This window comes from Vigna unguiculata, chromosome 1 (genome assembly GCF_037176805.1).
Source record: "Vigna unguiculata cultivar grain cowpea cultivar isolate G323 ecotype 2 chromosome 1, ASM3717680v1, whole genome shotgun sequence".
In the NCBI taxonomy this organism is placed as follows: domain Eukaryota; kingdom Viridiplantae; phylum Streptophyta; class Magnoliopsida; order Fabales; family Fabaceae; genus Vigna; species Vigna unguiculata.
In genome coordinates, this window is record NC_140792.1 from 5,141,874 (window position 1) to 5,161,849 (window position 19,976).

Below are 19,976 nucleotides of genomic sequence, written 5' to 3' on the forward strand. Positions count from 1 at the left end.
GTATAAATGTCAGACAATAACGGTGCTCAACTCCGTGCAACAGTTCATCAAATACTTGCATCAGTCCCTATCAACTGTAAAATAACTATTTCTGATTCAATTTAAAACAATTATTGTAAAACAAAAAATTATTCCACCGATTTAAAACTTGTGATATATTTCTGCGTGAGTTATCGTCCATCCCTAAATAATCATCATCATCATCTTTATGTCGTTCATCCTCACTCATATCCAATTGTACACCATCCTCCCTTGAATCAACAATAGTGTAATCACCAGAATGAGCCCCCTCTTTTGCATTTCCCCGTTAAGAACAACATGACCATCCCCCTATTCCTGATTTCCCCCCTTAAGAACAACATTATCATCTCCCTCTTCTTGATTTCCCCCTTCTAGAACAACATCACCACCCCTTTTCTCCAATTCCCCATGAAGAACATCATCATCAACCGCCCTTCTTCATTTGCCCCATCAACATTAAGATCACCATTCTCCCTTTCTTTATTTCCCCCTTCGGGCTGCACATTCGTATCACCAACTCCCCTTTCTTCATTTCCCCCTCAACAATAACATCAACACTCCCCCTTCTTCATTTCCCTAATTAAATCCTTCAATAAGTTCAATAACATGAGCAGAACTAACCAAATGATCAACATATATCTCAACCTCTTCTTTCTTGTTTTGTGCATATTCTACCAATTACAAAGCATGCCTATCTTCACTTAATGCATTTAAATCTCTATCCATTCTCCCTTTTTTAGGCTTCCACCATAAATTCACATGTCCATCATACTTAAAATCCTTCTTCATTATACCCAATGCTTTGAAGTAAGACCACATCACTCCTCACACAACATGCTTTTCTCCACCTTTATAACACAAGAGCCTCCCTCTAAATCTTTCAAACTTGTCATGTGATGGAAGATGATTGAGAAACCCATCTCTACAACAACGAACACAAAACCCTAAACCCATAAAAAACACAATAAAGCCAAACAAAACTAACATAGAGAATGAAAACAAAAAACTAATGTTCCCTCCAATAAACCTCATCAAAACCCTAAATCAAAACAAACCAACAAAAGAAAACCATCACCTCTATTTCCTTGCAATATTATATTCTAACCACGACCAAGACAACACTTAGTTGTTGCTCACCACGTAAAGAATGCCAGTGCAGACTTTCATTTTCACGTTTCATTTTCATCTTTCGCCTTCATCTTTCGTTTTCCAATCTCAAACACCACTTTCTATTAAAATGCACGTTCAAATAGTTAACTAACTATAACTTGTTAAGTTTAGAACAAATATTATTTTTATTTTTAATATTAAATCAATAATAAATAAACTAAATTAAAATGTGTCAGCAACGTCTGTAATACGTGTCATTAGATTAATAGCCTAACTGGAACGTCGTTGGCCACATGGCCACACTGTTAACGAAATTCAAAAATAGGGATTGAAACCATCAGTTAAGCATGAGGACAAAAAACAGTATAGGGACCAAAAACATATTTAGTTCCATTCTTGAAATAGTCTCTACATATTGTTTCTCTCCCATTTGAGACCAAATTTATTATTTATATAAATGTTAGACCGATATCTTTTACTAAAATTAACTTTTTAACATATTACATTTTTCTTGATTTTTAACCAATGTTATATTAATCACAACTTTTACCACTAAATTTTAATATTAAAAAAGTACCTAATTTTGTAAAAATATTTATACTTAATTAGTTTTAATCTTATAAGAAGATATGAATTAACAAAACATGGATTAATAATTAAAATATGTTTTTTTAATACATGTTTTTTATATAAGATGTAAACTAATTAAGTATAAATATTTTTACAAAATTAAGTACTAACATTTATATTAAAATTTAGTAGTAATAGTCATGATTAACAAACCATAGATTAATATTGGTTTAATTATGCCTTTGGTCCCCATTTTGGAGTCAAAATCTCAAAATGGTACCCAAATTTTTAAAAGTCTCAAAATGGTCCTTTTTTGTTGAAACGTCTTACGTTTGCCCTTTCCATTAAGTCAAGATTGACGCCATTAGAGGGAGTGCCACGTGTCAGTTCCTCGATTTTTTAAATTTTTTTATTAATTTTTTGTATTTTTAATTTTTTTTTTGAATTTTTTCAAGAAAATCAAAAAATTGTCACGTGTCAAGTTGTCATCGTGCCACGTGGCAGTGACAGTGTGATGTGGCAGTGACAGTGACACGTGTCAGTATTACGCCACGTGTCATTTTCTTAGTCTCAATTTGGTTCCTTTATTTTAATTTGTCTCAATTTAGTCCAAATTTTTGTAAACATTAGCAATTTTGTCCCTCTCCAAATTGAAATCAAATTTAATTTCTATATAAATATACACAAATATTTCCATCAAAATTGATATTTCAAGTAAATATTTTTAACCAAATTAAGTTCATTTAATTAATATTTTACATTGAACTTTATTTAAAATGGTTTAAAAGTTGTTAATAGAAAATAATGTTAATAGAAAAAAATTCATAAATTAACTAGTTCATGTTACAATAAAACACATATAAATTTAAAATTTGAAAACAATTTTAAGTAAAGTTGAATGTGAAACATAATTTTAAATAAACTTAGCTATGTTAAAAATATATAATAAAAATATCAATTTGAATAAAAATATCAAATTTAATCAAAATATTTGTATAACATTTATATAAAATTAATTTTTGTTTCAATTTGAAGAGGGACAAAATTGCTCATTTTTACAAAAATTGGGACTAAATTGAGACAAATTAAAATAAAGGGACCAAATTGAGACTAAGAAAATGACACCTAGCATAATACTGACACGTGTCACTGTCACTGCCACGTGGCACGATGACAACTTGACACGTGGCAATTTTTTGATTTTTTTTAAAAATTCAAAAAAAAAATCAAAATTCAAAAAAAAATTCAAAAAAAAAAATTAATAAAAAATTCAAAAAATCGAGGAACTGACACGTGACACTCCCTCTAACAGTGTTAACCTTGACTTCATGGAAAGGGCAAACGTGAGACGTTTCAACAAAAAAATAGACTATTTTGAGACTTTTCAAAATTTGGGTACCATTTTGAGATTTTGACTCCAAAATGGGGATTAAAGGCATAATTAAACTGATTAATATTATACAATAATGTAATATGTTAAAAAGTCATGTTTAACAAAAAAATATATCAGTATATAATTTACACAAATAATAAATTTGGTCTCAAAATGGAGAGAGATAATATTATTCTCTCTTGAATAAATTTACAAAAAAAAATTAAAATTTAAAAAATTATGTATTGACGCATGACCTATAACATTGTTAAGAATTTTTTTTAAAGGACCTAATTGAAACATTTTTTCAAAATTTGAGACACAATTAAAAAAATTTTAAAAACGGAGGTCAAATTAATACACTTCTACCAAAACCAGAATCATTCGACTAATTAAAAAACAATTGATTGTATAAAATTTTATGTATGGATGTTTAGGCTAGATTTCCATCAAAACCCCCCCGAAGAGGATTAAACAAGTAAAGTAGTTCTAATCCAATGACCAAACCAAACTGAATAGCTTCTAAAACAGATTAAACCAATCAAGAGAAACAACGACTTCAATTAAAGAGGGATAGTTTTAATTGATTTGTTTAGTCTCTATCCAAATGGAATTAGGGTGAGTTTATTTATAAAAAAATTAATTATAATTCAAAAAATTCAAAAAATATTATTTTATTAAAATATATACATATATTATAACTTATATAGCAAATCATTAAGTATAAAAATTGAAGATAATTTTACTTATATGACTTAATTTTTTGAAATATAGCTTGTATTATTGTTATTATTTTTAAACCTCATGATATAAGGTAAAGTCAAGAAAGACAAATCCATTTTACCAGTTTTACAAAAGGATATTTAAACCAGAAAACATAGAAAGTCGAATGAAAACTAAAGTGTGAACATGGTTCCCAAGCTTCAAACCAAAAATAGAGAAAAACATAAAGTATGAGGTTGATTGTCGAAATAAAACTGCTATTAATTAAAAGCAACACTAGAACCTCCTAAAATTAGGGCTTTTAGTTATATCAACAACTCATATAATATAAAATAAAATCTCTTAATTTTATTTTTGTGATAAATAATGTGTATAAACTAAAAATTAAAATAAAATAGAATAAATGATTGTGTTAAAAAGTGAAGAATAATTATTATTTAGAAGTATGTGGTGGACAAGTTGTGGTGCAATTTGCAGTTGCAACTATCCTGTCTGATAGCAGATAAAAGTTACAACTCACCTCGTAAAGGATGAAACAATTTGATATCATTATCCGAAGACTATGGTTGGTGGTTTATGATGTATAATACACACTACCCAATGCAATACACATTATTTAGTCGCCAAATCAATAATTTCATTTTTCTTTAAATACGTGACATAATTTTTATTAATTCAACGAACAATTTTAAAATTATCATAACATACATTGCTTTTCATTATTCACTTTTATAAAATTATCTTCTTATCATCCCATTTTCCTTTTTCAGAAAAAAAAAAGTTTTGATATTGTGACATTGAAACAAATGCGCATTTGGCTATGACTAAATGCACATTTGGCTATGATTAAAGTAAAATTTATTTCTGTACTTATTAAATTTTTGTCACGTCTCAACTTTCAAGAATAAATATACTTTTACTCACACACAAATAAAATTCATGTAGAATTTTAAATATCAACCAAGATGTGCCTATTAGTGTTATAAGGACACAGGTTAAAAAATAGTTAATTTATATTCAATTTTATAAAAATTTATAGTTAATTATAATTTGAAATAAATTTTCACATAATAATTATTAATACAATTTTATTTTATTTAGAGCAATTTTATTTTATTTATATTTTATTTTATTTAGAAGACAAAAACTGTCTATAAATATTATACAATTCTTTTAGTATTTTATTTAATACACATCGTATAATTAAAATTTGAATTAAGGTTTTATTAAGTTTTATTTTTTTGATTTCTAGATAATTTTTCGCAACTTGTTAATTTAACAAAATCTTCTATATTAAAAAGATAGACAATTTTAATATATAAATTTATTAATTATAAATATATAAATCTAGTAATATAAAAAAATTAATTATCTAAATTTTTAAGTGAAATACAGAAAATATTAGTATAGATCTTAAAAATTTTAAGTATTTATTTTGTACAAGAGAAATATTGTTTAAAATTTTTAAAGAATATTTTCATTTTTATAAAATCGGTTATATGAATTTATATTACATTAATTAATAGAGTTAATTACTTTAGTTTTTAATGTAAAATTGATGAAATGAATGATTAAGTATACTTCAACCCGTGTTAGCATTCTCCATTAACTAAATACTTTTAAAGAAAGTTACAATAAACAAAACATAACGATTATAAAATATTTAATGTCAAAAGATATACATATTTTTTATATTCAAAATCAAATATTTATATAAATATTAAATAAAAATATTAAATAAGTTGAATAAATATTAAGTAATTATAAAGAAGAAAAATATTATTAAATATGTAAAGACTAACATTTTTTTATTACCTAATAAATTAAAAATTATTAAAAATTTAAAACAGAAATAAGTATGAAGACATAAAAAAAAGAATATTAAGACAAAAAAAATATTAAAATAACTATGAGAATAAGTAAATATATACATATTTATGCCTAATTCGGATTCAAATTGAAAATTTGACTATTTTTCATATTGAATTAATATGAGAATTCGTGTCAAAATCAAGATAAATGTGAACATGTTGGTAAATTATTATTGATTGTCAATCATATAAATGCCTTCTATATTTAAGATATATCAATAATATATTTTCTGAAAATTAATCATAGACATTTCACTGGATTAACTATATATGTATTGTTCTTAGATACGAAAAACATAAGGGAAATTTATTTATATTTGTATTTTGTATATATTTAAAAGTAAATTGGAATATTGACTTTATTCTTAATTTTGGGTTATTAAATTTAAATTTCATGTATAAGAATTTAATATAATAATAAATATATATTATAATACATATATTATTTTTAAAAAGTAATATTAATTTAATGTTTTTAAATATAATTATTATTTTATAGAACGAACTCACTACGAATGGATTCAATCTAAACCTATTTGAATCACTAATAAAATAGGTAAAATAGGTCGAACAAAAAACAGTTTGAGTCCATTTCACAAGTAAGTAATTTTTCTTTTTTATTTCAAAACCCTTTTTCTTATGAAGTTTTTGTATCATCATCTTTGTAACTATAACTTACTATTTGGCTATAATCATCATATGTTATCCTTTTTAATTAAATTAATGTTTATTTAATTATATACAAAACCTAACAAATTACTCAGTGAGTAATAATAATCCTTACATTGATATGCATAACTGTAACTAGTTTATTTAATTTTGGTATATTAATTTATACAATGCCTGATTATATATATTGTTAAATCATGTCGAAATTTTCTACTAACATTTTTTTGCAATATTAATATGGTAAAAGGAGTTTAATATTTAAAGTAGCTGAACTTTAAAATTTATATGAATCTTATGTACCTATAATATTGCGTTTTTAACAAAACTTGTTTTCGAAAAAAAAAATAACATTTTTGCAATTAGTTAAAAGAATTAATAAAAAAGGCAATGGGAGACGAATCATATTCAAGTTTTTTTTTATTAATTTTTATGATAGAAAATATATATATTTTTTTAAAAGTGCTTGAAATCAGAACTAATGTTGCACATAAAGAGTTAGCCAGTTTTAATTGATTTTTCATGAAATTTTTCTTTGAATAAATTTTCCTTTGCTAAAACTATAAATTGAGGTATACCATTTTCCTAAAGAAAATTAATTTATGGGAAGAAAAAGAGGGTCATTAAAAGTGGTTTTGTGACTTTAGGTAAATTTATGAAATGAAGGACACCCACTTGGGGCAAGGTATTCTATATTGTCCTTCCATTGCAATCAAAGGTCACCCACCAACCAAATTAAAAACAATAAAGGGTACCCCACGAAAAGGGTGGCCAGATATTGCAACAAAGAATAAGACGTGGAGTGTACTGCAAAATACTAAAAATACCGAAATACGACGTATGCAAGAATATGGAAATCGCATTTTCTTTTTATTATAGAGAGTTTCATTTCATGAAAGATTGAATTAAATGTTTCTTCAATAAAATATTATCATTATAAACTTATATTAGAATGAGTTAAAGAACTCTTTGTTCAGATAAAAATTACACCAAAAGTTCATTAAATCAAATTTAAAATATTTATTGAAAACAATAAATATTTTTATAAGTTTAAATAATCTTTTCATTAATTTTCGATTAATGATACATCAATATTTTAATTTGGATTACGTCACATATTTATATTCGTTACTTTAGTTTATAATACTTTATTGATATTTATCAATAAAATATTTAATATAAAATATTTAATTTATAAAACAAGAATTATAACGAAAATAATTTACAAATTTTTATATTAATAATTTAATATATATGATTTTAATTTAGATTATATATATATATATATATATATATATATATATATATATATATATATATATATATATATATATATATATATATATATATATAATTTTTAAAAATGATCGTACATTTTGCCATATGCGTCGGAAACTGTATCCATTTCCATCAATATATTATTCTTGTGTTTTCATAACAGGAAAAAACCTAGCATATCAGAGAAAATGGTACCTCTTTTTTTCCATTGGCTAAGAAAAAAATAAATAAAAGAAGGGTAACGTAGAAAAAAACCTAATTATTATTTCATTTATAATTAAGAAAATTACATGATAGTAGTAGAGACATCAACAAAGTTATATAAATATAAATAACTTAAACTCTTAGAAGGCAACAATATAAAATGAATAAAAATTTAATAAAGTTAAAAGAGATTAACATGCATAAATGGATCCATTTCAATACTACTTCATTAATTTGGATCTTCCACAAATGTGTCTTCTTCCAACGTCTCAAACTATTTAATAATTTATTGTTAATCTCATTAAAAAAAATATCATAGTACTTTTTATTACTTCGCATGTTAATCATTAGTGTGAAATTATATTTAACAACAACATACTAAATTAGTTAAAAGAAGAGGCAATGATATTTTGACTACTAAATTTTGACAATTTTCTCTTACGATATGAGATGTCATCTTTTAAGTGGTTTTAAAATATTGAGAATGAAAAAAAATGAAAGAATGGAAAACCAATTAAAAGATACCACCTAAGGTTGTAAGAGAAAGTTGTCAAAATTTAGTAGTCAAAAAATCATTTTCCAAAAGAAAAAGATGTTAAAGTGAACACAATGAAAATTTTATAAACAGTGAAACATATATTATATATAAAAATTTAAAAATTACATCAATTATCTAATATAACTAATGTAAATGAATGATTTTTTAAATAATTAATTTTAGTGTACATGTTACATTAGTTGATATTAATAATCGATGTAATACATTTTTTTTTAATCAAAACATTAAGTTAGAAGAGATGAGTGATGCTCGCTTTGATATCCTTGTTCAAGCTTTAGTCCCAGAGTATCTAGGTCGTGTTAGGGCAACAAGATTTAAAGTCAGTCACAAAAAAATATTTCTCGCCCAAAAAACGTTATACAGAGCAAAAACATGATACATTGACTACTCAAATGAAAGACATGGATGAAAGAATGACACAAATGGAGAATGAGATTAATTCACTTAGGAAAAAGGACACATCTAATAATATAGAAGAACCTGGTATTGGTGTCAATAGTAGCCAAGAGAGTTGCACAATTTCATCAAATAGTTTTTCTAAGGTAACTAATTTTTCTACATTAACGTAGTTTGTTTATTTTAAATTTGCAATAGCTTTCTACATTTGCTCACTTTAAACATTTTATCTTATAATTATATTTTATAATGTAGGGGGTCTAAAGTTATAAATTGTTTGTATCATCACCATTACTTTGCGTGGTTGCCCATAGAAAATTGCATAATTTTAAGGTGATACACTACATGGTAGATCTTTACCTAATTGACATGTAAAAGTTAGTGTAGATATTGTTGTGGAGCCAAACATATCCATGTACCTAATGCTGATGATGACATAATGATAATATGACAAGCAATAAGTACATTTGTGGCATGGCCAATCAATCTCTTATAGGTTGTTGATGCGGTATGTTTATACAACTTTATTAATTCATAATTATTTATGAAAATATTTTATCTATTGCCTAACTTGTTTAATTGATGATGTTTTAAGATTCCACTATATCTAAAAAAAAGATCAATAATACAAATGAATCAGTCACACCTAAAATGTCAAGGGAAAATGGTCGTTCAACATACTACTCGTAAAGTGATTCATCCCAATCTTCCTCAATGGTGCAACTACCTCTCTTTATACATGAAATTAAAGCCTATAGGGTCATTTTTCCCAATAGAAATAGATAAATACATATTTGGACTAGATGAACATAAAAAAATCATGGGTTAACTATGTTTTTAGTCCTTAAACTATTAAGCGATTTTGGTTTTGGTCCCTCTTTTAAAGTTTGCTCTATTTAGATCCTCATCTTTTTGAAATCTATGGAATTAGTCCTCAAAAGTTGACGTTGTTAACTTTTTTTAGACGTGTCAAACAGAATACCACATCAACTGCTCATTTATGACACGTAACAAATTATTTAACTTAAAAAATTAAATTAAATTTCTACTTCATCATCTTTCTTCTTCTTTGTTGGTGAACTTCTTCATTCTCCACCTTTATCATCTTCTTCTTTATTAACGAACATCTTCATTATCTAAACAAAGAGCCACAACAACAATCAAAACTCCTTTTCCATTTCCACCTTTAACATCTATTCTCCATTATCAATCTCTTCTCGATCCAACCATTCAATTAGCTTCCACTCAACTTTAACTTCATCTTCCAAGTATAAAAATCCATAAAATCACAGATTATGGGATTTCAAACATCACATTCATAGAAAACATAAAATCACTTTAATTACTTTGTTTTTAACGTTTTGAACTCTTTTGAAGGGTTGATGAAAAATTACAGGGGAAAAGGATAAAAACCCCAATCATTCCATTATTTCCACTCAACTTTAAATTTTTCAACTATCAAAAATCCCAACCTAAAAATTATTTGGAACAAAAAATTACAGAGAACCCAGAGCAATTAACAGAAAATTATAGAGAATCCAAAGAAATTAATCTTCATACATCGTACATAAAGGAACCCCATCATCAAAATTATCTTTTTTTTCCGCTATGCTTAATTTTCTTCACTCGTAGACACAATCAGAGAACCTGTTACCACCTTCATTCTCTTCTGCAAGTCTGATTAAAAAAAAAACATCTTCCAACAGTCACCATTATTAACACACTCAACACTCACAAAACCCAACCAAAACCCTAATCGCATGTGTTGGTGAAGAAAGTGAAAAGCGGCAACGCAGGTGACGTTTATGGTCGATGTCACACTCCGGAAACCTCTCTTAATCGCGTTGATGTTAGAAATGTTACGGCTGGGTGGTGCTTGGCGCAGGGTGAAAAAGGATGGGGAAACCTCTTGCAATTCGCGTCAAAGGAAGAAAATATGGTCGTCAATGACGACCTCGATAAACGATGCAACGGTGAGCAGCATAGCTTCGCTGGCCTCTCATGGTGAATCCAGATCTGAAACACACCAACAAGAAGAAACGAACATCATCAATCCTAGTTGTAGCGAAAAAGCAAACGACACAATTTAGAACTCATCGGAGACGGGAGCATCTGTGGTGGGAGGAAGAACGGATGACATGTAATTTAAACATCGACACATGTCTAAAAGTGAATGGATGACGTGGTACTCTGTTTGTCAAGTATAAAAAATGTTAACGGCGTTAATTTTTGAGGACTAATTCCATAAATTTTAAAATGATAAGGATCTAAATAGAGCAAACTTTAAAAGAGGGACCAAAACCAAAATCGCTTAATAGTTTAGAGACCAAAAACATAATTAACCCAAAAATCATTAATGCAAAAATTATTGGAGAAGTTATTGACTATGCATGGCTTGGTGCAACTACAATTTCTATATATATTGGGTACAATATACTAGTTTTTATCATTGACTTTAATCTTTAATTAGTAGCTCTTATGATTTTACTAACTTTTAATTCTTATATTTTTCTTTGTAAGGTACATATATCAAACTTTCATTAAGCCAAATCATAAGGAGTTCTTATTTTTATCACTCCAAATAACAACACATGAACTACCAATGAAAGAGAGAAAGCAAAAAATAATTTCTTGATAATGGGGTGATTGATAAGTTTGTTTTTGCACCTATCAATACATGGTAATACTTTTTTTCCTAACTTTATCAAATAATGTATTATTTTCAAGTTAGATGCACAAAATCTATTTTTTTTATTCATTTCCAATTTTAGCCAACATTGGGTCTTGCTCGGAATCAATCTTAAAATGGAGATAATTCACCCATTGGCGAAAGACATTAATATGAGACAAGATTTGCAGAAGTTGTTTGACATGTAAGAATTTCCTTGATGTGATTCACACACACACACACACACACACACACACACACACACACACACACACACACACATATATATATATATATATATATATATATGTGTGTGTGTGTGTGTGTGTGTGTGTGTGTATTTTTAGTTGTATATATATTTTTTTACTTATATATGCTTTATTTTTATTTATTAACAAGGGTTATACAAACCTACTAAGCTCAAAGAGGATCTCTAGTTTCAAAGTCTAAGTTAAGCAATATCAAGTGGATACAAATTAAGGTAGATTACAATTTTGTATTTGAAGATCAAATGATGTTGTTTTATTTGAAGGTTAATAATAATTATATTTATATTTTCTACTTTTGGTTTTCTAGTGTCCAAAACAATCCAACGACCATGATTGTAGGTATTACATTTGTTGCTATATGAAGGAAATTGTCACATATTGTGAAGGAGGGACAATTCCAATAGATGTAAGTTATCTTAATTGTATATATAATTCATTTGTAGTAGGATTTTGATTGACTAATTTAATTTATTTGATCTTTGTTGTAGTATTTTTCTAGTTGCAGATATCAACAATATTCTGACAACAATAATTGAAGGGAATATTGGTGTTTTTATCTCATTAGTAAATGCTTATAGGTTAGTTGTATATTTCCTTATATAACTAAATAAGGGAGGTTGGGAACAATGTTTTGTTTGAAGTATTTTGGCCGCATAGTCAGCCAAATATGGGACATGATGGATGAGTACTAGAAATCTTAGCTCTTCCTAATTTTTTTCATGTGACTTTATACTTTCTTTTTAATATATAAACTTTATTACGTTTTAACTATATAAGAATTTCTAGGCCCCTTCATTTTAGTTTTGCTTGATTTCAAGTTCAAAGATGTTATTGGCATGTGATTCAAAGAATAGAATTAGTTAGCATATTTAGAAATGTGATGGTTTGAATTGAAAATCTTTAACATAACACAATACAAGTACAATGAACATGTCCAAACTTGGAAACATTTTAAACATCATTCAAACCATTTATGTCACGATAATTATGTTGTTTGTTTTTGTTGGCAGAGAATTTAGTGAAATTACTCATGTCTTGTTGGTTCCATTAATCACAAATTATTAATTAATTAATCAACATGGTCATCATTGTCCATTGGTGATGCAATACTATCCTTAAAACTACTCACCCTACAATCTGAAACACATTTGGTTAGTTTTTTATTGGTTGTTATAGTTTTTATAAATGTTTTCTACAAGTAACACTAAAATGAGAACGAATGAACAAAAATTAAATAAATTAAAAAAAAAATCGAACCAATAGACATGCTTGTTTCAAAAAACGCTATATATTGATAAATAATAAACAACGATTGTTTGAACAAACGCTATCTATTGGGGAAAAGATCCTCTTATAGTAACACTTGTTTAGCCAAGCGTTGTCTATGATAACACCGGTAGGCAACACTTTTTGTAGAAAGCGTTATCTGTTGGAAAATATATAGATACCACTTGTCTACACAGCGTTGTCTATAATGTGTCATTAGATAACACTTTTTTACAAGCGTTCTTTACTGATAGACATCGCTCCAATAGATAGTGCCTGAAAAGCGTTATCTATTATAAAAAAAAATTGTCTATTGAAAATTTTTGCGTAGTGTGTCTTCGGTTACACTCGTCTATGTATCTACCTTTGGTCTGGTCACAAGAGACCTCGATGGGTGAACCTACAAAGACACTTTAATGCTCAAGTTAGTTGTGTGGTACAAGTAATAAATGATGCAATTAATGGAAATCTACTGACATACCTCGTGAACAATGACTATTTATAGTACCTGCATGGGCCTTGATTCTTATAAGCCTAAGATTTGTAGGCTTGTCCCTTTTTAGGATTTCTTTGTCTGATTGATTATCCTTAATCCTTTATTATCTAACATATGCCATACTTCCTAAGATAATACTGTCAACGTGGATGTTTGGTGTCCTGTATTTTTATGTTGATATGTTGGTTGAGGTATCCCTCCTTGACCCCAAACCAATAGTGTTTTTGATTTATAATGTTAAATTTCTTAATATATATAAATTATTAGGCAGAATTTTGGACCAATATTTTAGGGAGGCTAAATTATATTTTTTATATATAAATTATTTTTTCTACATTAAAAAAAAAATTCATCACATCATTTTCTCTATTCAAAATAAGCACATATGATAATAAAATAAAAAAATGATAATAGTGTATAGGAAAGTGTAACATAAAGTTTATTATCAAAAATCATATATTAAAAAAACAAAAGTTACCTTTAGTCAAAGTGCTTCTCAACGCTCTTTCAATGACTTAAAAACTTCAATAATTGAATGAGAGCTGAAGTTTGTTGCAATATCCATTTCCATATAGATTGTCATAGTGTTTGCTATAAAAACTTTTAAAACATAAAAAAACACTAAAAAAAGTTAAAACATGTTGATAACAATCAACTCAATGCCAATTAGAATTCAATGAAAATTAACTCAATTACTTGTAACAATGAAAACATCTAAGCCAGATTGTTTCACTTGATTTTTTACTAAAAAGATAGCACAGTAAGTAATATGGAGCATCTTTTAATGGCAAATACTATAACCATGAAAGAAATAAGTTAAATCATATGTATTGAAATCTTCTTGGATGATCATTTTTACTGGACAACAGATAATTTTCAAGATGCACTTGATATGGATCCCATTTTAGATAAATCTTTCGTACCTCATCAATTTGATTTGGTGGGTATTGCTAAATTTGAGGACGTTTCCCCAGATCACGTTCTAAAGTATTTTCAAATTCATTGTATGTAACTTTAGGAACTTTAGAGAGTTGTTTTTCATTTTCTTCAATTTTTAAATTATCGTAAAGTTTCTCAAGTTTAGATAACGTAAATGTATTTTTTTCATCTTCATCACAAGCCTTCCTCTTGAAAAAAGAATCAATTCTTCTACTTTTTATCATAATTTTTCTAATATAAATTTGTCACCTCACACCTATTTAGGAAAAGATAAAATTATGAATACCGCAAACTAAATATCAAAATCAAGACTCAATATTTTTAGAAAATTAACACGTTCTAAATGATTAGCTTCCCTTACCTTAAAGTAGAGTCATAATATTGTTCTTCCCTTATACAACTTCAAAGGCTAAAATAGCTTTATCCATATAAAGAGAGTTTGATCAACAATTAGAGCATGATTTTATGGTCTCTAACAGATAGATATATGCCTAGAGCGTAGAAAAGTCACATACAAGAGGAAAACATATTGTTTCGGAAAAAAAGGGTAAAAAATGAACTTACTCAAAAGAAAAAGTTGTTCAGTCCAAAATGTTCCTTAACTTCTTAATTTTGTTGTGGTGCAGTTTGATTTTGAAAATGATAAGAGATTGAGGATGAAAATTAAAATAGAAAGAAGAACAGAGAAAGAGATTGAGGTATCGAAGAGAAAGAAACCAAATAAAAAAAATTACAACAAAAAGAGAAAACATGATTTTTAAATTTAAATAAAATCTTTTAAAACTAAATTATATAAATAATATAATAATAATAATATATAAATTTATTTTTAATATATATATATATATATATATATATATATATAATAAAAGGAATACTCAAGAGTATTACATCACTAATTTTAAAAAGGAAAAATAGTAAAACAAGTAAAAGATCATTCAATAAAATGGTATTAATGATATTATGCTTTTAATTTGTAGTATATACATTTGTAAGGGGTTTCTTAAATTTCGAGACTCATAAAAAATAAATATTTGAAATTATTTACTATAAATACAACATAATCATTTTATTTTTATTCTTATTTTATTGTAAAAAGATGAACATCTCTTGTGGTTTTTATTATATACTGCTTTCTTCGTTGATAAAAGAATAATTTATTAAAACTCATAACTAGAGAGAGACCACAATGTTTTGGTTCGAAGAGTAGAATAAGCAATAATGTTTACAACTAAGTACAACAAGCTATTTTTGATAATAAAAAGAAAATGAGAAGAGAAAAAGTATGGGTATGGAAATTTTGGTGAAAAAGAGAGCTTTTTGTATAGGAAGAGGAGTCATTAATGGTAGACAATGGTAATGTTATTATTCAAAAGTACTAACAAGTAAGTTTGGATGATGGAGAAGAATGAAGTTGTTTTCAGTTAGGAATGCATACAACAATTTTCTTAGAATAAGAATGGGTGGTTAAGTGGACAATGCATTAAAGGAGATATGGAATCTAAAAGTTCCAAATAAGGTTGGTGTCTGGTGTGGAGATTACACATGAATAAATTACCAACAAGAGATAACTTTAATGAGATGCCTTGAGTTTGTAGGTTGTACAGGTAACATCAATTATTCTATGACAGAGACCAAGCAAACCAAGTTACATTAATTTTGACCCTTAAGTTGTTACACTTTTAAGCAGAAAAAGTTACACCCAAGTCATCAACTATAACTTTTGATCTAGTGGTAAGCTCTCAATTCAATCATTAGTAATGGAGTCAAGGTTACAAGCTGTGATGCTCCGACACAGGTTGGTGTCTGGTGTGGAGATTACACATGAATAAATTACCAACAAGAGATAACTTTAATGAGATGCCTTGAGTTTGTAGGTTGTACAGGTAACATCAATTATTCTATGACAGAGACCAAGCAAACCAAGTTACATTAATTTTGACCCTTAAGTTGTTACACTTTTAAGCAGAAAAAGTTACACCCAAGTCATCAACTATAACTTTTGATCTAGTGGTAAGCTCTCAATTCAATCATTAGTAATGGAGTCAAGGTTACAAGCTGTGATGCTCCGACACAGCGCTTGACTGACGCTTCCCGCTCCTGACGCAGATGCGGAGGCGCGGTGGACACCTGCACGACGCGGTGTCGGAAGCTTCTCCATGGATCAGACGCGGCGAGGCTCTGCGACACGTGCAGGCGGACACTGTGGACGCGCGACTCTGAGTCCAAGTAGGAGAATTTGTCGCGTATCCGAGCGATGCATCTGTTCACGTTTTGTCTATTCACGTTTTAGTAATCTCGCTTAGGATTTGATTGGCATGATTAGTATTTTTGTTTTCCATTTTTTAGAGAATAAAGGGAAACCTACCAAATTTAAAATAAAAAAGGAAATAAAAGAATAAAAAATAATCTTTCATACCTTCTATTAAAATAAACCCAAAAAATTTAAAATAAAAAAGGAAATAAAAAGATAAAAAAAAATCTTTCATACCTTCTATTAAAATAAACTCAAAAAATTTAAAATAAAAAGGAAAATAAAAAGATAAAAAAATAATCTTCCATACATTCTATTAAAATAAACCCAAAAAAATTAAAATAAAAATAGAAATAAAAGGGTAAAAAATAATCTTCCATACATTGTATTAAAATAAATCCAAAAAATTTAAAATAAAAAAAAGGAAATAAAAGGATAAAAAATAATCTTTCATACCTTCTATTAAAATAAACCCAAAAACATTTAAATAAAAATGGAAATAAAAGGATAAAAAATAATCTTCCATACCTTCGTCTTCTTTCAAGAAACTCCTCAAAATACAAGGAAAAGGAAACTAGCATGTGGGATATTGTTGGGATGATTTTTCAATGGATGATAATGAAATTTTTGATATTGCTAGCCTATCTCTCAATGAACCAGAATTAGAAGTTGTATTTTTGATGAAGATTAATATATATAAGGCTCAAACATTATGATATTTTAAATGTTTTTTTTATTATGAAATATAATTATTAGATTTTAATATGTATATTGCTATGTCTGTGTCTTATACTTTTTCAATTTTGTCGTATCTCATGTATCTGTGTCCGTGTCGTGTTCGTATCTGTATCCGTATCTGAGCATCATAGGTTACGAGTTTGATTCTCAGTAAGACAATTGTTCATGGAGATATTGTTGTAGGTGGTAGGGGGTGGCAATATGGGCCTGGCCCGTTGGACCAACTCGCAGGCTCGCAAAAATAACACAGGGCGGGCTAGGATAATTAGCCCATAGGCCCGACCCACAGAAGCCTGCTCATGCTGGTCCGCAAGCCTGCATAAAAAAAACTTGCACTTATGTATATCAGTTACTTTTTTTATGGACTCTTGCATTAACGTTTCAAATTCTTGTATGACTGCAAAAAGATAAGCATTATGTATTTTTTAATGTGTTAAAATTTAAATAATATAACGTGTATGTCATAGTACGAATATGAATATGATTAAAATGTTAAATTATCAATTTATCATCCAACTCCCCAAAGTCTTTGCTTAACTTTGTGAACTTCTTAAAGTTTCCCAATATTTTTAACACCGAAAGTTTTATCATAAGAATTTAAAAAAAAATAAAAAAAAAAGCAGACTGGCTCACAGGTTCACAGTTATACGAGACGGGTCAAATGCAAACCAGACCTAAACGGGCGGGGCCAACCGCATTGCTACCCCTAGTAGGTGCATATATCCCATGACAAAGGCTAAGTGTCCTAAAATAGAATTAAATCGTGACACTTTGTTATTTGCAACTCACATTTTGTTGACTTATGCAAAAGTGTACGCAGTATGGATGGTATATTACAAGTGCAAGTGAGTTAGTTGGGATATACTGCTAGTAACACAAATACAATGAATCTTGTTTTAGCAATATGTAATGGGTTTTTTAAGAGAGATGCAAGAAAAGTATAATGGGTTTAAGAGAGAGATGCAAGAAAAGTGCGTATCGTCTCATTCACTCTAAAAATGAATAAATGCAATACAAATCTTTTATACAGCAGAACGTGACTTATTGAAGCGGTTAACAGAAAAGGAAACAACCAGACTTTTAATACAACTATCATAACAAATGGACAGCTGTTTATTTTGGCTTACAACACTAACATACCCCCCTAAGCCAAACACCATCTAGCTAACACTTCTGACACCAATAAGTTGTCTTAGTTGACTGAAACGATCAAGCTTCAAAGGCTTTGTGAATATGTCAGCCAATTGCTTTTCAGAACTGCAATATTCCACCTCCAGGCTTCCCTTGTTGACCTGCTCTCTTATATAGTGAAACTTGGTTTCAATATGTTTGCTCCTCCCATGAGAAGCAGGGTGATGAACCAGATTGATGGCTGATTTATTATCAACCAGCAACTTCACCTTCTCATTTAGCTCAACCTCCAACTCCCTCATTAATGAACACAGCCAAACAGCTTGACATGAAGCTTCACATGCAGCTAAATACTCTGCTTCACAAGAGGATAAAGCAACCACTGATTCCTTCCTTGAGCTCCATGATATTGGTGTTGTTCCTAAGAAAAATATGTATCCCGCTGTACTTCTTATGTCAAATTTATCACCACACCAGTCAACATCTGAATATGCTGTTAACTTTAGATCTTCACCTTGCTTCTCCTTTGCCAGCAGAATACCAGAGTTGATTGTTCCTCGTGCATACCTCAGAACACGCTTGGCTGCATTCATGTGCGAGACTCTAGGATTCTGCATAAACATACTAATCAGGCCAACACTGTAACTCATATCTAGTCGTGTGTTACACAGATACCTCAAACTTCCTATTATACTTCTGTAAGTTGTTGGATCCACAGCTTCCTCTTCTGGCTTTTTTTCTAGTCTCAACCCAACCTCTGTTGGAGTACTTGTAGAGTTGTTGTTGTCCATTCCAAATTTCCACAGCATATCCAACACATACCTTGACTAGTGCATCAAGACTCCATCTTCTGTTTTTGTGAATTCAATTCCAAGGAAGTAGTTCAACTTCCCCAAATCGCTCATTTCAAACTCAGTTAACATCTGCAGCTTAAACTTAGATATAAGTTTTTCACTGCTCCCTGTGACCAAAAGATCATCCACATACAGGCACACTATCAATTTTTCTGGTTTTCCCTCAATCTCACAGCACTGCACGTATACACCGTGTTCAGAAGCACACTTTTCAAATCCAACCTCACTCATAAAAGCATCAATTCTTTGGTTCCAAGCCCTTGGAGCCTGTTTGAGTCCGTAGAGAGCCTTTTTCAGCCTGTACACAAGATCAGGATGCTTGCTGTTAACAAATCCCTGTGGCTGAACTACATAAACTTCTTCTTCCAACTTTCCATTCAAGAATGCCGCCTTAACATCTAGTTGATACATTGACCAATTGTGTTGTATGGCAATTGAAACCACCAATCTTATTGTTTCTGTCCTTGCTACTGGAGCATAGACCTCACCATAATCAATTCCTTCCTTTTGCAAGAAGCTTTTAGCTACTAGCCTCGCCTTGTACCTCACTATATCTCCCTGTGGATTTATTTTGGCTTTATACACCCACTT